Source organism: Lepisosteus oculatus, chromosome 2 (genome assembly GCF_040954835.1).
Source record: "Lepisosteus oculatus isolate fLepOcu1 chromosome 2, fLepOcu1.hap2, whole genome shotgun sequence".
NCBI lineage: Eukaryota > Metazoa > Chordata > Actinopteri > Semionotiformes > Lepisosteidae > Lepisosteus > Lepisosteus oculatus.
In genome coordinates, this window is record NC_090697.1 from 60,605,037 (window position 1) to 60,622,193 (window position 17,157).

Sequence of the window (17,157 nt, forward strand, 5' to 3'; positions counted from 1 at the left end):
ATAGACAAGTGACAATAGACAAGTGATTCACAGACACAACTGTCACAACTGCCTTGCAGTATAATGAGATTTCAAAAGATAAATTGCAAAGGTGATTCCCACACATAAATTGTTGCATGCAGTAACATCTATCCATGCATTACAAAGTGAGCTTTTGTCTTGGGTTGTATCGAATATGATCTATAGAATATAACCATATACAGTTTATAGATGTACAATATTCTATAATATATGCTTTATATATAGTCAAGATCATTTTTATCGTTCTTATGTGATGGATATGTATTTTATACTGCATTTGATCTCAAATCATCCTATTCACTTTGCTATGGAGGTATATACCAAATAGAAGTTTCAATTATACTAACTAGTGCTCTAGTTCTCAGGGGAACCTGAGAGCTTGATGGAAAGTGAATAGTTAAAAAAAGAAAAAAGAGCAATCAGCTTTTTTATGACCTATTTGCCATCCGGTCATATGTTAAACAATAACAAATCCTACCCAGTAAAAACATGAATGAAAAGTGAAAATCCTTTTTTTCTAATGCGCTGGTAATTAGTGTAATCTGGTTTCACACGTCCCATGTGAGCCCTCAGTCGCTCGATATTGAAACCTTCCCATTCAGTATTGATAGCCAAGCTAATGCAGTTTCATGTGTCTGCAGAGATTTTTGCTTATCTACTTAGGGTTAGGCAGGCTTAAGAAGTGGATTCTCTCGCTCAACAAGCAGGTTTTTACTTAAAATGTCAGTATCCCAGGCTTTGCATGGAGACACAAAAGAACACACAGACAAGGGAACTGGACATCAATGTTTTTTTGGAAAATGAATGTTTTCTGGCTCTCCTGGTCTAGTAAAATGTCACAGAACTGTACTATGCTGAAGGCCTTGTTTGGCAAAATCTTTAAATATTGTAATATCCTAATTCTAGTTTTCAAGCAATTTCAGATGTCTGGGATATCTAAAGTACTTTTTCACAGATTTATATTAAAGCAAAAGTAAACATTTACATTACATACAATGTTTGAACTAACAGGTCTGTTTTAAAAAGAAAACAATGTGCATGCAATGATTTCCTGTTATTTGTTTGCATATGATTCTCAAAATCAACTGTTTCTCTTTTTTTAAAAAGGTTTTTTTATACAGATTATTTGGAAGAATAAAGTCTGATAAGGACTGACGTCTGTAAGGAACCAATGCTTTCTAAAAGCCTACAGCTGCAAGTTGAAAAGCCCCAACGATCTGGTGACAGTGACCCCAGTGACATCTTGGGTTATTCAAATCTACCATCAAGAGTTTTGAAAGCATGGTAAACACAAACGTTAAGCAGGTTTAAGCTACGGTAATGTGTCAAAATGAAATAATAACAATTCCTTTCCATCTTGCTCCACTCTCTATGTCCACTATCCATTAATTTTAACTTTACAATAAGTATTCAATCTCCTGTCTTCTCCAGATAACTCTTACAGTGCCAACAATTAACACGGGACATAGACATGCATTTAAACGCAATGCACCTCCCACTCATTTAAATCTGACCAATCAATTTTTTGTAACTTGTATTTTTTGTTATTTGTTTGTTACTATTTGAATCTCAGACATGTACACATTAACAGCACAACACTCACACACCTGATCACAATTTTACTGGTATGCCAAACCGGATGTTTGTGGAAGAGGACAGTGGGATTCAGAAACCAGGTAAGTATATATTTATGTTGTCTAAATATGTTAAATAATTAATAACTCTATCAGAGCGTTTAATAATGGATTTGTCACATCAGTCTCAGCTCCAGCGCTACGGGAGGGGCTGATGTTACCATGGTAGGTGATGTTGACAGAAGCTGAGAGTAGACTAGAGCCTGATCACCTGTGTGCCATTATCAGCACCTCAACCTTAGATGGTGCAGGCTACTTATGGCCAGGTCAGACTTCACTCGGTGCTCTGGCAAAAGAATTGTGTGATCTGTTCCTAAACCTTGTTCTCCAGATCTTGTGATCCCAAGATCCTGTATTCCCCAGTTCTTGGTTCCCGATTGCCACCTCAGTTCCTCTGCTCCTGTGCACCTGAATGTCCCAGTTCCTGTCTCCAGTTCCTGTGTTTACTGACCTGTGCCATGAGTGGATTCCTGACCTGTACCATCCAGACTTGATCTCCCCATCTTGATGCCCCCTAACCGTGTTGATGGTTTCCTCGCTGTTTCCTTGGTTCACACCCTATCTGTTTCTGCGACTACTACTAATGTTACTCCTTTCGGATTTCCTCTTGGTGTTTTAGACAGTGTTCAGTTTGATTTCTCTAATTTTGACTCCCACTGGCACGACCAGGACTGGTTCAGCCCTAACTGCACAGCAGTCTCTCTGTTTGATCCAACCCCATAGTCTGTATTCACCTTCCACCCAAACCTCCTCCTGTCCGCCATTATTTCTCCATTCCTCTCTGTATTCCTCCTCAGCTGTCTCTGGTCATTCCTGAGCTCTCCAACTTTAGCGTTCTCTGCCAGCCTCCAGAGATCACCAAATCACTGCATTTGGATTGAAGCCTGTCACTAACCTGTGGCTGTAAGCATAAAATAATTAGGAAAATATGTAAAAGGGGACATGATCATCATGAGAGACTTTAATTTTGCTATCATGGAATGAGGTATACCTTGAAAGTCTATGCTGTAGGTACTGTACAGTGATCCAGGACATGTTTCAAGGAAAACATTTTATGAAGCATCGAAACCAGAGTTCACGAGGAGCAGATTGGGACAAAATTGATATTGTATTAGTACAAAATAGATGACAAAATTGATATATTCTGTTCCAGGTTTAAATGAGAATCATCACACAATTAAAACAACATCAAGTGGCAGGTGGCACCAATTGGCTTTATAAAGTAATTATAAAAAATAATGGGGGAAAGAAAATATGCTAAATATTATTTAAAAATCCCATCAATTTGAAATGAATATTATGAATTGAATGTAAAAAATGTTAAATTGTACAATGTATTTGTAAGATTTAATTAAGAATTTTGTACATAGTTTTGCCTACGTCATTATAGAAATTAAATTGCTCCTCTTTCCTTTTAAAGAATGTCTTGCAGTGAGGGACTAAAAGAACTGAATATTTTTTTTCTACAAGAAAGGGGGCGATGGGACTGATTAAGTGTTCAAAATCCACAAAGCCTCTGAGAAGCTCAACACAATAGACAAGAATGCAAACCAGAGGATGCAATTTGAAATTACGTGGAAGTATATTTAAAACAGAATTGGATTAAGCTACCCAGTTATTTTATCTAAGTTTATGTCCCAGCTTTTCTCAGGAAACAGCTGGATGACCACCTTGGAACAATTTGTTGTAGACAAACACGTTAGATAGTCCAAATTATTTACTCTTATTTAACCTTTTTATGTTCTTAGCGTATGTACAGTACAGTATGTGCTCATATTCACATTTGCTCATTGTCACCTTATGGCATTTGAGTTCCAACATTGCAATATCAGGGTCAGAGAGAAAATTGTCCTGATACACATCAGTATAATCACCACTGTGGAATATATCTGATCATAATCGATTGAACTAAACTGCCATCATCACATTGTAAATATTTTTACAATTGCAAAAAATTGAAATTAACTTATAGACTCAAGTGGGTTTAAGAAAAGTCTATATATTTCCAGTTACTTTGAGAGGATATCAAATTAAGGTGTTTTTAGACAGATATTTCATATTATTTGTAAAACATTATTTGGAAAAAAATGTGTCACTTAAAAATCCAATTTTGTCTTATTTGTATATAATAACTTATTAACATATATACATAAGTAAGTTATTATACATATCATAATTTATTAACTTATCAATGTCTATTTTCTTTTTTTAAAATATTGTTTTCTCTAAGTTATGAATGGACAATATCAGGTCTAAAGAATGGTAAGTGAGATTTCACAAAAAACATTAAATATGAAATTATCCGTTATTGCTTTAGGTCATTTATGGCTGGGAAAGTAATGCCAGGAAGAAGGTGTTTATATTAATACTTTTTTAAATAAAAAGAGATGATAGAATTACTATAGAAAACATTCTTACAATATGTCAGAGATGTTACATTAGCTTTGTGAATAATCATACTGAAAATGTAGTAATCCAAGACCTACTGTTCCTTGAGGCGTATGCAACGGTTTAATGGAAAAGCAATAAACTTTAAAATACTGAATAAATGTTGTTACAATAAATAAATAAAAGGATATTATTAAGAAGATTGGCAGATTCTTCAAAAAAGTAAAGGATCTTTGACAGGGCAACCATTTTAATGACATGCATATGTCCTTTGATAGAACAGTATAGTACAGTATAGTACTCTATATCCTGTTTTATATTATTTAAAATAAGTATTATTTTAAAATGAGTTTTGAATTCCCATGTTTGTTAATTCTGATTATTTTAGTTTGATCCTTTTATAAAATCTGGGATCAAGATTAATAGTAAGGAGCACCAATTCACTATTTTACCAGTTAATACCCTAAAATGTTTCTGACCATTTTAATAAGGTCTGACAAAAGAGTGATTTCTTCTGTTCTGAAAGGTAGTTGTGTTCCACATTTCTGATGTTTAACACAGTCATATCCACGTGGATTATAGCCAGTGGCTCTATTGCAATTGTAAATAGTAACAGTGAGAGAGGACAACCTTTTATGTCTTTTTATGTCTGAATGGAGTGAAAAGGATACTGGTTTATCTTGCATCATGAGAAGAGATGCCTGCAATGATGGTGAGGCAATGAGGGACAAACAAAAATTATTTATAGCAATTGTAATGGTAATGAAATGTGAAATGTCTGACATAATACACATAATCCAGACATTTGCATAATAATGCATATATGCAATATATATATATATGCAATAATGCATGTATAATGCATATAAGACCCCTATCACACAATAATATAATAATTGAGGAAATCTCCAATTGTCACGGGAATGCTTTATTGTCCTCAAAATATAAATAAATAAAAAAAATTATAAAATATAACTCAAATCCATTAAAGGCTGGCAGAAGGAAAAAGTATACATGATCTAGTATTGAAACTGAATTGAAAAGTCTGCAATTGAAACTTGTTGACTGTGTTATCTAATTTAGTCTTTATAATAATAAAAATAATAACATTTATCATTACAGTACCATTCAAATATTCATTTAATATTCTAAGAGGGATTAAATATTCTACAAATAAGTATGAGATCCAATACCACTTGTTGCATTTTAATGCATCTCAGTTTATTTAACATCTTTAGTGACTGCTTTTTTTTTAGCTGAAAAATATAGAATCCATAAAAACATACAGTATAGAAATATTCCTCAGGTCTGTCACAAATGTACCACTTTTTGATTTAATTTGATTTTATGTATTTAACTATTGGCTTGTCGCATTTACAAGTTTGTCTCCCAACTTATTAATGATTTAGCTTAATTTTGTATCAATTTTTTGCTGTGCTGGTAAGAAAATACAAATTTATTTTTCAATTCATATGCCCTATAACATTGTTCTAGTTTAGATAAAATCTAAGACTAGAGTCTTTGCTTCTTTGAAGAGGGTTTGTACGAGATTATATGACCCCACCCCCACTCCCTCACCTTGAAAGCTTCCCATAGGGTAGACCCTGGAATGTCCAAGGTATCATGTGTTTCTAGAAAGACAAAATCATTGAAGACGTGTGTTGATTAAATTCCATATCTGCAAGCACAGAAGTGTTCAATTGTGACTCGTCAATTTTACTTGTGCCACATCTTTGGGAGATATTTGGGTGCCACAGTTTATTAAGACATGATCTATGATTAGAATATGTTGGTGCGGTTGATCTTGTGAAGAGAAACCTATGTGCAGTACAATTATTCTTCAGTCTGTCTTTATACATGTCTGTTAATAATAGGTACTTCTTGACTGCTGTTAGTATATCTGGAGTAAATCCTAACAATTTCATGTAGCAGCATTCCTAGGCTGCATTACTTCCACCTTGCCGCGACATTGCTGTGTTTTGAATAAAGCCAGTGAACCTGTGTATTGTTTGTGCATCTTGCATATTTTTCATATGTGTGTTGTCATTCACGTGGGTTTCCTCCACTGCTCAAGTTTCGTTCCACGGCCAAAAGATATATTGGGAGGTTAAGTGAGTGTGTGTTAGTTATAGCTTATGTACTTTCACAAAAGTCAATTTGTTTTAAGCCCTCTGACCAGCAATACAGCTTGTGTAGCGAGGCATTGCAACTTGCCAATCATACAAAAACTCATTAGGTGCACTTTTACCCAACGAGGTCCAGGTGGAACACTAATCTGGTCACCTTTAAAAAGGCCTTAATTCAAAGCTTAGGTCACTACAAGAAAAAAGCCACACTTAGTTTTCTGTGCATTCCATAATGCCTCGAATGTCACCAGAAGCAAGGGAGATGGCCATTGGCATGCTGCAGGCAGTCAAGTTACTGTATGTGCCAACAGTCCCAGACACTATGGACTAAGCCAGTCCACTGTGTCCCAACTGCAGAGAAGATTTTAGTAGACCGGCAGGACAGATGACCGTCCAAGATCCGGTCGCCCTCGAGTTACCACATCAGAGCTGGACCAAAACATCAGTCTGGTCCATCTGAGAGATTGTTTCAGATCTGCTACCCATACTCCTGCTGAAACCACCAGCAGATACAATGCCTGCATCAGTGACAGGACAGTGAGGCTCAGTGCTGCTGGCCTTAGAGCAAGGCAACCTGTCAGAGGCCCTCTGCTCACACCTCCTAGACGTCACACCCAACTGGCTTGGGCCTGACAGAGCCTGCGATTGACTCGTCAGCAGTGGCATCAGGTCCTCTTCACAGATGAGTAACTCTTCAGCCTGAACCATGCAGACAGGAGAGCCAGAGTGTGGAGGAGGAGGTGTTGCGTTTCTTTTTTCCAACAGTATATATTATTTAGCTATTTTTGTCTTAAATACAATACATCCTCTACAAGTGCATTGAATAAGATATTGAGAATTGAAATTTTCACCTAAAGTACTTTAACATAATCCTTTTCTTATTTTAGCAGTAATTAAATAATCATTTTTGTTTCAACCTTTAAATTTCATTACCTTATTGCTCTATAGTTAATTGAGGAAACAATTAATTTTCATTGGAACAAGTAAAAGGTTTATTCCATGCTGAAAAGAGAAGAAAGGAAACACAACACTTTGGCTGTGAGGCCTTTTCTTAGGGGGCGGAGGGTTGGCTCTTTGGCTAAGGATCTGCACCTGTGGCTGGAAGGCTGCCGATTCAAATCCTGTGGCCAGCAGAGGAATCCTACTCTGTTGGGCCCCTGAGCGAGGCCCTTAACCCCAGCTCCTCCAGGGGTGCCGTATAAATAGTTGACCTTGCGATCTGACCCCAAGCTTCTCTCTCCCCGTCTGTGTGTCTGTGTGTCTCACGGAGAGCAAGCCGGGGTATGCAAAAAAACTAATTCCTAATGCAAGAAATTGTGAATGGCTAATAACGTGATCTTATCTTATCTTCTTAGCTTGGGAAGACAGTGATTAAAATCAACACACCTCATACACAAAAATCTACATTTCAAATTCATAAAGAAAAGCATATGACAATTAATTTGTTATTAGGCATGTCAAGTGAGAAGCATTACAATTAGAAACTAAACTAATTCAAAATGGGAGAAAAGGAAAAGAACTGTGTAGCAGTTGAGCTGTTTGTTAACTAACAATCTTTTCCAGATAAAGCCATTCTCTTATTTGGATACTAATATACAGTATAGCACTGTCCTAACCAGAAATAGGACTTTTTCCACTACCATTTCTTCGTTTGTCTGGGTGATGGCCTTACAGATACTGATCAAGGAGTAAATATAGGCCACACAGCTGTAACTGCTGAGTGCAGTCATGTGCTACATAGGTACGTGTAAGTGGACAGATACTACATGTCTAATTCCTTTTAAGGTTGAATGATTCATAGCATTAGGGTGTGCTGAATAAGTAAGACAATATAGGAACAAAGGTAAAGGAAAAGACAAACAAAACTTTCCAGCTCAACCATTTATTGGAACTACTATTGCATGTAGGTATAAATCATGAAGTCAACAAAAACATATATTTTAATATTTTATATATTATTTAATCAATTTTAGATGTGTCAAAAAAATTTAGGTCTTAAAAGTCTCACAGTTATACTTGCTATACGTAAGCAGGAAATTGCAAGTAATGATCATAATTTACAAGCCCAGATCTCTATGTAATGACTAAGAGGAAAAAGTTCAATTTCCAATAATGGTAGTGAAATTGATAACAAGTACAGCATTTTATATGTGATCTTTACCAGGAATTTTATTTTAATTTGTAGCAATTTACATCTGAGGACCCTACAGTACCTTAAAATAAGACCATGTTTTATAGTGTGAAGGATAGCTGAAAACTGTTCCAGTTCATAATCTAGGATTCCAAACTACAAGATCTATGTGTATGTTTCTTACTGTAAAATGCATTCAACACTCTCAGAAACCAAGATATAAACTCACAAGAGTGAGAGACAGTTAAGGGTTAAACTATCGTCTGTCTTAATTAATTTAACATCTGATCGTGTACAGTACATTACTGTCTTTACAGAAAAGAGTTCCCATACTGGCAGGTGAAGAAAAGAGTAATTATTCCCTTACATATCATTTATCCTCTTGTGTTATCTTAGGCAGCGCGTGCTATTTTAACAGCTTACCACATTACAACATGACGTGGAGACTCTACCTGAGAAGCAGCACGTCTGCTAGCAGGAGCGTGAGAAAACTGTGTCAGTGCTGCATCTTAAAGCTGCGGAACACATTCCCTTTTACTGCATAGCGTCTAGATTAGACTAAGGCAGGAGTGCCATAAGACGAATCATTGCACAGGCTTGTAGTCAATGATCCAGCTCATATAACGCCTAGATAACCCGCATCATACAATATCTTTTCAGATATGAAGCATTAAATCCAAAAATTTCCCTCAGGCTTATATTTCTCCAATTTCAATTTCAAGATTAAGGGAGGTCTAACTCTCACTACTGTCTATTTTATTTTATCAGCCCATAAACTAGTAATACATACAGTACATTTTGCACCTTTTAAAAAATGTTAATTGTTCTTTTTACTTATTGTAAACTGAAGCAGTTTTTGCTAACACATTTGATTACAAATTTATGAAAAGTGCCTATTGTACAAAGTGAGTGCATCTTTGCACAAAGTGAGGGGCCTTTATTAACCCACCCACGGCAGCAAGTTTAACAATTTTGAATAGGTTATTTTTTTACTGTAATACTTGCCTGTAATTCAACATATTGCATCACTTTACACAAAGGTGATGCCTGTTGGGTGTAATTTATTTTTTTAGTATGTCTTTCCAAGTTTCAAGAAAAGATTAAATAAAATATAACATTTGAAACATATTTCAGCTTGATAATCTGGTGTATTGATTTATTATGTATGCCATTACTCATTAAATTCTGGTCACTTGTAAAACAGTGACTTCACTTCACTGGGGATTGTCACAAACTTTCTGATTCTAAAAATTAGTAGCAAGAGAGTCCACATTGGTTACACAGTGTCTTACTGATACTTTACCACTCCAAGATTAGAACTGTCTGTACATTGAATCATTGGCCATCGAAATCTGCACTCAGTGTTCAACTTTATGATGATGATTTTTAAGTAATGACACATAAGGACAATGACAGAGACAATGATGATACATGTAAAGCAAGTATTTTTGTCGTAAAAGACGTTGTGCAATGTTTGATAACGTGTGGGAAACCAGAATCATGTCTGTTCTTCAATAACATGCACTAATCTTGAATAACACGTAAGTGCAAGGAAAAAAGCCTTATTAAGTCTCTACCTCTATGACATATTTAAGTGGCAGGATAATGATCTTTATTTTATAGTTTATGTAAAAAAATAAAATTCTTTATATTTTATACATTAAGCAATAATACTTTATTATTAGTTTAGTAACAATTAAATGTTACTTAAAGATAGCAAATTTTAATTTAAGTCATTTAACCATGATTAATAGTTGAATATTTCTATTTTACATTTAATTGAATCACATACATAAGCTATTGCCTTATTTTTAATATCATTTTGTATACATAATTGCAAAGTGGTTAATACGATGATTTATGTATTTAATACAATGGATCCTTAAAATCCTTATATCTGGCAAAGTACTCACAAATATGTAGAAGGTTCACATATTTTGTAAGTGGGTATTGCACTTCTAGTTGCAAAATCTCATTTAGCAACACCAGTGCAGGAATATCTTGCCAGATGATTAAAATACAATATCTCCTACTTAAACCCCATCTGTTAGGCAAGTTACAGAGAATGCAAAGTGAGTTTAGAACTATTTTACACAATGACTTCTTTCAGGCTGAGACATTTTTGATAACAGCCATCCAAGAATCAGGCCCTAAGTACATTACTTTGTAAAGAATGGGTACTGTATATCAATCAAATTACTGCTTAACAGGTTTAGATTAAACATCTGTGATTGAGAAGGAAAGACAAAAACAACTTATTGTTTTATATATTCATATTATATATATGGCTTTCATTAGAAAATTTTCCCTTTTCAAAATAAAATAATAAAATAGTACCAATTAAAAGTTTTCAAAATAGTAACATCAGGTCAGGTCCACAGAGATTTTACATAAATTCAGGCTAACATTCTCAACTCTTTCATTAAAGACTTTAAGATACCAGATTAATATTTGTGAATGAAAAAGGAACCGTCTTATGTTGAATCACAATGTTTAAAGTACACTGCATTATCTATAACAAAAACACTGAGTGTAAAAGATTCCACACCCTTTAAAACTGGATGTAACAAGAGAGGTCATATGGTCTGCATATACAAATGTTAATTCAAGGTTAGAACTAATTTTTCCATTTGCCCAGTTTGTTATTGTTATGTTGTCCATTCTTTTTTTATTTTTACATTGTTGATTTTGACACTACTATATCTTGGCATCCAATTTACCAAGTGTCCCTCTCAATACCAGTAACACCAGAAAATTATGTTAAAAATTCTGAACAAAATAAAATAATGGATGCTAGGAAAATGTGACTGTAACACAAAACTATTTAAAATACGTTTTTTCACAAGTCTTAAGAAAAATTGTAATCGTTGTATTTTCCTATACATCAACCATCGTGACTTTAATTCAATTAAAAACTTTAATGTTCTTCTAAGGACAATTAGATCTATATATATATAAATGCATGTTCTGACAAAGAATACTAAATAGAAAATACAGTATTTCCAGACTTCATATAATTAAAGATAACCACAATTTGTTCGTTGTAATGTTTGTATTATCATATGCCAATGTAAGACACATTCCAGAGGTAAAATGTCATCCCTAATCAGAGAAAAAACAGTTTTTCAATTATGTGGTTTCAGTCTGCTCTTATTTTCATTGTTATAGGCTGTCAATTCAAAACCAGAAGAAGTAGTAAAATGTACAACATTCTCAGAAATTACTGAAAATTTTCACCTTTGCTGTCAGGAAACTGGTTACTGTGCTTTGAGTTCCTGGATTTCCTAAAAGTACAAAACCTAAGCTTTACAAGCAGCTTACCAGGAGTAAGGGTTAGAAAATGATGATGATAGTTTATTATAATAGAGGATGCCAGCACACATGACCTGTAACAGAGAGACAGTTTACAATGCGGACATAGTTGTGTCTAATTTAGGCCCAAATATATACTATAAAATAAATTATTATTGTAAACACTGCTGGCCCACAAAACTGGGCTCAATTCCAGACCTGGGGTGTCATCTGTGCAGAGTTTGCTCTCCCCAAGCTCTCCTAGTGTATGCTCTCCCCATGTTCACGTGTGCTTCCTCTGGGTGTTCCAGTTTCCTCCCGCACTCCAGAAACATGCTGGTACTGTAGGTTGCCTTATGGGAAAAGTGGTCCAGGTATGAGTGTGTTTATGTCTGTATGTGCCTGTGATGGACTGGCATCCAATCCAAGGCATGTCCCACCTTGTACCCTTTGCTTGCCAGGAAAGGCTCCTGTCCCCCCCCATCACCCTGTATTGGATAAAGTGGCTAGAAAATGGATACATGGATTATTATTGCATTTGCTTTATTTGTATTTACCTTTTTGATTATATATTTATATTGATATAAAACATAGTATACAAAAGTATATGACCTTTGTTTGTAAGTATTTATGTACATACATTATTTGGATATTCCTGCAGATTCCTAAACAATAAACATAATAAATATTTATTTAGAAATTGTAGTCATCCCAATCTGATTAATAGCATCCTACAAAGATTCATATCATTCAGAAATTAAACCTTTTGTTGCAAAACTGAGATTGAAGTCCATTGCAGACAATTCTGTTAGTTTGCATAGGGCAAAATAAGCTTCTTCCCTTGAATTCCATTTTAATCAGAGATTAAATTATTTACAGCATTCTTGCTGTATTTATAACTGAGGGTGGCAAGATTTAAACAAGATTAGAATGTATTTTATGTATAGTTTAATCTACCATGTTAAAGTGATTTCACACAATTTCTTAATGCTAAAAACATTAGATGTACACAGAGGAGGTGAACAGCGTAAAAGCATTATTTTATTACTAAAGTCTCATTAGTATTTGTGTACTATATTATCTTACAGAGCTCATGGTTGTGGAATTATAGATAAACCATGAATATACTGTACTTCAGGTATATTATACTGAAGTTGCCTAAAGACCATTAATATATGTCGAACAAAGTTCTCATTTAGAGTTATGCTAATTATTTTGAAAGCTGTGGATTTCAGCATAAAGAAAAACCGAAGGTTTTATAATCTGAGTTCTTAAAAGCCTTTCCTGGCTTTCTTAGCTAGTCATACAAAGTTCATCCACTCATCCAGTGAGATCAAGTTCACTCATGTTCTCTAGACATAGTGGATTTTCAGTATATGGTTTAACAAAATCAAATTCTTTAAAAAAGGCCTTTCAAGGAGACGTAACTTGAGACTCATCAGCTTAATCTATTAGTGAATAGAGCATGATATTTGAATACATCGTTTTTATTACATTTATGGAGGCTTACAAGGAGCATAATGAAATAAGCTATAATGTCTGATTTTTACATGCAATGTCTTACATAAGCATTATATAAGAACTGTATATGTAAGAAACCTCTAAGAAAGGCACTCCACAAATATTTTTTTAGCTTTTTAGAGATTTCATATTGAATAATATAATCACAATGCTCAAGACATATTTCAACAAAGCATGTTCAACTCGGCTGATATTTTTTATCCAGTGTTATTACATCTCTACATCCAATATAATTCGTCTTTTTCAAACTACTAAGCAGCTAATCAAACAAAATATCAAAGTCATTTGACGTTAGGACACCACTACGTTAGGACACCAACAGATGAATGTCCTAACATAGCTAAAAAAATTGAAATTTATTAAATAGGTATTAACGTATAATTTATTACATTGATATGCATTATGTGGTCTAAAAAGTACTGAGCTACAGGTGTGTTTTTTTTTCTTCATTTTTTCAAAGCCATCACACTGCACCAGCTCCTAGAGCACTGGTTACATTGAGAAAGTTTTAAACTTGTACCCCATTTACATTGAAGTGTGCCGAATGCTGAACAGCAAATAATGGGGACTATTTTAAAAGCTACTAGGTTTTATGTTGGAAAAATTGTTATTGACAAAATGTGTCTATAAACGATATGTATATCTCCCTATCTACAGTATGTTGATGTCTCAAAGAGGACAGTGTATGTTGGCTTACCATTAGGTGGAAGATGATGGCAGTAAGCTCTGACATTGTAAAAAAATGGGCATTTTTAAACCCAAAGAGACAAAAAAGGCCTAGCTGCTACCCAAATGAAGGACTATCTTAAATTATATATGGGTCCTACTGTATACAAAGACAATTCCTTTATGACCCCCTTCAAAATATGGTGTAAATTAGTTTCAGTTTAGTAGTAACAAAGCCAAATGCCAAGGAATAGTATACATGCCCATTCATTCAGGATATCCAAGATACAATATATGGCTTTTTTAAAAGCATATGAAATATAGACAAGTATTTTAATGTGCCACTATCTATGACAATTTGCCAAAGTTAATCCTCACATACTGTATCAAACCTATTTTAAATTTAAATGTGAGTGGACAAAAAACACTTCCAAATGACGAAATAACCATTTATAGAAATTACTTAAATAATAAAATGTTATTTATTCATGTTCTCCAAAAGGTTCAAAGAACTGTTCAACATTACAAGTGTTCTACACAAAAAGGAAGTCAAGAAAATGTACACCAAATGAACCGAAAAAACAAGAGTGAAACTAAACTGTACGTTTAAAGCTATTAGGAAAATGAAGGCTTTTAAAAAATGTCAACAGCAGCAGAGTCTCTAATTGATTTGGGGTTTCCAAAGTCCATCCACTCATCCTCACCATACCACATGGACAGTACGAAGTACAGGAGGACTTCTTCAGTGGGTCCACTTTGAATACCGTGAAAGCCTGTTAGGATTCCTGGATCCTCCATACTCAGCAAATGGGACTCTGGATGCTACATTCACAACAGGAGGTGGAAGAAGATGCACCACCTGAAAGAGCTTGATGACTATTCTGGCAGATGAAGGCTTCACCTTCAGTCTCTATGGCATTAGATCAAGGTCACGTTTTTGTCAAGATACTGTATGTGTCTAAGCACTTTTGGTACAAACAAAAATCATGCAGAGGCATCTTAGATTCCCAGCATGTTCCCAATAAGTCCTTCAGCAACCAGCTAATATTGATAACAGCAGGAGAGTGAGATCTGGAAACTCCTAGTCATGATTTGGCACAGAGGTGGCTGTAACAGGATGGCCGTCAAGCACTTGGGTTGAAACAGTAGTGCATTTTGGCAGCTGTAACTATGACTGAGCCACTTTTTAGGATCTGCTCTACTAACCCTTTTTTTGAGAGGGGATTAGAACAGGCACCCTAAATTTAGTATGCCTCATCACTATTACATTTCCCAGAGGGATCACCTTATTAAAGTTGAAAAATCATTCAAATGAAATGCTTGACATGTTGCATTTAATATTATAAATCACAAAAGCTGTGTGCAGGCTGTTGAGTGCCAACCATATTTGTGACCAATTCCTCGAGGGTATGACTTTGCTGAAACTACACATTCCCAATAGGAAACGTTGCCAGACATATAGCTTGGTAAGAGAGATTGCAGCACTGAATGTAGAAATGGGGATGGCGCTACAATGGGATAAACTACGCTGAAAACAGCAGCAAGAGGACAACAATGGTAGTGGTGCCTGAATCTGGTACACATTCTCCAAGTTCAATCACTTTCCGTATGCCATGGGAATACTCTAGAAGAGTTTTGGAATGCCATCAGGAGAACAGCTATGTTTTTACTGACTCCAAAAATGTAATTTTCACTCATGGGGTACCTAATTCTTCCCATCGTGATAACTCACCTGCTATAGACTCTTCCACCTTCTTATTTATGGGCTTAAAACATGATTGCTCAGCCACTTAGCTGGCTCACCAAAGTCATTTGTCTTGATTATTTTAACTTCTGAAAGCTTTATTTTCAGATTTATATAAAGGCATTATATTTGTTTTATTATAACAAACAGTACAAAATGCCCACAAAATATTTGCACTGTGAAGCTTTGAAATTCAATTTAGTGCTCATTCGTTTTGCACATACAGTACTGTAGATAAAAAATTCTAAGGCATAATTATACAATTTGAGGCACGCATTTAGAAAGTGTATAGAGGATGTCACTCTCAGCATCTAGAAAACGTACAGACACAATAAAAAGCCAAATGCTAAGCTACATAGCAGAGTGTAGACAGAAAAGAGGTTATATTGACATTTTACAATGCACTACTTAGATTTTATTTGGAATACTGCATACAGATCTGGTCTCCACTTTACAAAAGTGATTACAAAATGTTAGAGAAAGTACAGACAAGACAGATTTTAAGGTTTAGGGAGATGAGTTATGAGGACTAGTTCAAAGAACTTGATCATTTCAGTCTCGACACAAGACTTCTGGAAAAAAAAAAAACACGATACCATAATTGTTCAGTCCATCAATTTAAACGGGAATTTTAAAGGAGCTCAATAAGGTTGATTCCAACAGGTATTTCACATTTTCAAATTTCAAGTTTTGTGAATAGAAAAAAGGGATTGGCAATTGGCAATTTGTTGATTTTGTACTATTAGAAAACACTTTTCAAAATTACTAATAATTAATGGAATGGAATACCAGGACACTTTGTAGAAGCAAACAAACTGAGTACTCTCAGATCTAGGCTTGATAATGCAATAAAACTACTTTTCAATAGAAAAATGATAAACCTGTTCTTGCTGAAAAACAGTTCCTGCTTGATAACCCTCTTTAAAGTCTGCTGAATTACTGGCACTGAGGACAGGGCTCACTGGTGTATGGCTCTTTTACAATGCAAACTCAAGGTAGCAACACATCTACCGTTGTCCTGACCATCATCAAAATCACTGTGCAGTTTAATAAAATCCAAGCCTCAGAACATGTGTTCAATGCTGTCGCATGTGCTCAAGCTGAGACGTTCCACAAGCAAGTTCCAAAATCACATCAGTACAAATCACACTTTGTCCCAGCTATAAGCTTGATAATCTGTGTGTAATCTAGTGCTTTGCCCAGTCTGGCCCTGTGTGTCACAAAGTTCACAAAAGCAGTAAACATTCCTCCAGCTAGTATGTCTGTTTTTCAAGTCAAAGAAGCTATAAAAAAGTGTAGAAGGTACAGTACATTTCATATATTTTAATTAACAGATTTTTGGTTTTATGTATTATTTTCCTACAGTCTTTCAAACAAAGCTTGGAAGGTTTTAACTGTGGTGTTGCATAAATCTGATTGCTAAACATCAGAACGTAAGAATGGTTGCCAAGGGGGGATAGCCATTCAGCCCATCTAGTAGAGTGAAATTGATTGTGATAAAATATTTATTGAGAGTTAATGAAAGTGATTTGCTGTGGTGCCATATTATTTTCACTTTTGCCAGACATGAATGGAAAAAGCAAACTCTCCTATACTATAAGTACTATAGGTAGTGGAAGGGAAAAATAACAGACC